General features: G+C 57.5%; 1 non-coding gene across 1 annotated transcript; it reads right to left on the reverse strand.

The window, feature by feature from the left end:
• Positions 1-1,741: 1,741 nt before the first annotated feature.
• On the reverse strand, positions 1,742-1,813 carry TRNAT-CGU (transfer RNA threonine (anticodon CGU)). Its single transcript has one exon. It is a non-coding gene; the product is annotated as a tRNA-Thr (tRNA).
• Positions 1,814-2,340: the final 527 nt, after the last annotated feature.

The raw sequence follows: 2,340 nt of genomic DNA on the forward strand, positions 1-2,340 counted from the left end.
TGTGAGGTCATAGGTGGTTGAGGAGGTGAAAGGGTAGAAGGGGGCACTTGGCTTGTTCATGTGCTTGCGATGTCACGTGTGCCTGAGTAGGTGACAAAGCTGGAGCAGGAAGCTTCTCTGCGCAGCTGCTCATGGAGTGCCTGAGTAGATGGTGTGGCAGGAGCAAGCTCCTGGGCTGTGCAGGTGCTTGTGATGTCACAGGGGGCTGAGGAGTGATAGGGCAGGAGCAGGAGCTGGCTCGTGCAGGTGCTTGTGATGTCACAGGGGGCTGAGGAGTGATAGGGCAGGAGCAGGAGCTGGCTCGTGCAGGTGCTTGTGATGTCACAGGGGGCTCTGTAGCTCTTAGGGCAGGAGCACGCACCTGGCTTCTGCAGCTTCTTGTGATGTCACAGGTGCCTGAGGAGGTGATAGGGCAGGAGCAGGCACCTGGCTTGCTGTTTCAGGAATGACGCAGCCGCCACCTAGACCATGGTAGGAATTACGCGGGTGCCACCGCAACAGGGCTCGGCCCTAGGTTCCTGCTCGCAGAAGACGAGTCGCCAGCCCGCTGAGTAAATACGTGGTTCATTTATCCGACATGCAGAGCAGCTCGAGCTGGGTGCCTCCAGGCAAGGAGCCCCTGCTGCAGATGGCAGACCCCAGTTATGCCCTTACAGACAGCTTTCCCAGAATGTACCACCCATCACCCGAACCCAAGTCCAATTACTTAATTCTGGTCGGTGGTCTCTTGATTTCCTATTGCTTTTCTTGGTCGCTGGGCTGGCCGCCTTCTGAAGCTACCTCATTCTCTACGAATTGTTTCCTTGCTCCTTTTCTTCTTCATTCTGCTTGCATCTGCCAGTCTCAGCTAGTTCTGTGGTTGCCACATTTCTCCCCTGCCGTCAGCTCTCGGTATCCTCCTACTCCACAGTGCCTTTAATCTCTCTCTGCCTCGCTCCTCTCCCTTTGGTGCCTGCAGGCAGTGCCCTCAGCCCTGCTGTGCTTTGCAGAGGAGCTGCCCCTGGGCAGAGCTGTCTCTGCAGCGCTGCCCGCTTCCAGGAGCTCCCAGGAGCCCAGCCCAGCTCAGCAGCAGAGGACCAGCCCAAGGCGTGGCTTTTCCTTCCCCCTTCAGGTGTCCCTGGGGCTCCAGGGGAACCTGCTGTGAAAAGAGGCTGAAGGAACCACTGATGTTCCCTTCCTCAGCCAGGGAGAGAGATTTCATTCCAGCAGTGGCATTTCTCATATCAGGAAAAAAACTGGGCATGGGAATTGCCTTTCCTTGTCCCACCGTTAGGCAGGTGTTGTGGTTTAGCCCCAGTCAGCAGCCAAGCACCACACAGCCGCTGGCTCAGCCTCCCCCTCGGTGGGCTGGGGAAGAGAATTGGAAGGACAAAAGTGAGAAAAGTCGTGGGTTAGATAAGAACAGTTTAATAACTGAAATAAAATAAAGTAAAAGAGGAAGAGTAGTAGTAATAATAATGATAATAATAATAATAATAATATATAAAGCAAGTGATGCACAATGCAATAGCTCACCACCAACCAACCAATGCCCAGCCAGTCCCCGAGCAGCGATCACTTCCCCCCGCCCAACTGCCCCCAGTTTCTATACTGAGCATGACGTCATATGGTATGGAATGTCCCTCTGGCCACTTTGGGTCAGCTGTCCTGGCTGTGCCCCCTCCCAGCTTCTTGTGCCCCTGGCACTGATTCCCAGGGATTATCCTTGGCATGGGCCAGGGAGGGAGGGAAAAAGCACCCTTGGAGATGCCAGGGGTTGAACCCAGGACCTCCCACACACGAAGCAGGCGCTCTGCCACTGAGCTACATCCCCTTGACACCTGCCTGCAGCAGAGACGCTCTCCTCCGTGACATATCTGTGACAAGCAGAGCCCTCTTGTCCCCTGGGTGCCCAGGCACCCTCTGCAGAAAACAGCCCTTGCACCCTCCCAAGATGGGGGAAGTCAGCAGTAGCTCTCCACTGGGGCCTGACCCTGGCACGGGGCTGCACTGCAGAGCACGGCCCCTTCAACGTCCCTGCAGGGCAATGGGCAGGAGGAGGCTCTTGCTGCAGGCACTGCTCCCATGCCCTGACCCACTCAGGGCTCGATGGAGAGGAGAAAACCCCTGAGCCTCCTCTGCCCCCCAGGGCTACAGCCCTGTGTGCCACACACGTCGCCAGCTGCACAGCAGGAGCAGAGCAAGAGGGTGAGGGAAATGGCCTCGCTGGGCTGAGGTGCCCCCAGGCTCTGATGGCACCCCAGGGTGTGCGGTGGGGGGACATGGGGGCAGAAATCTCACACGCCCTCGTCCTGGTACCGGGCCTCCTCCTGCACCCCTCTTCCCGCCAGCATCCCTGGA

This window comes from Pelecanus crispus, chromosome 25 (assembly GCF_030463565.1).
Source record: "Pelecanus crispus isolate bPelCri1 chromosome 25, bPelCri1.pri, whole genome shotgun sequence".
Lineage (NCBI taxonomy): Eukaryota > Metazoa > Chordata > Aves > Pelecaniformes > Pelecanidae > Pelecanus > Pelecanus crispus.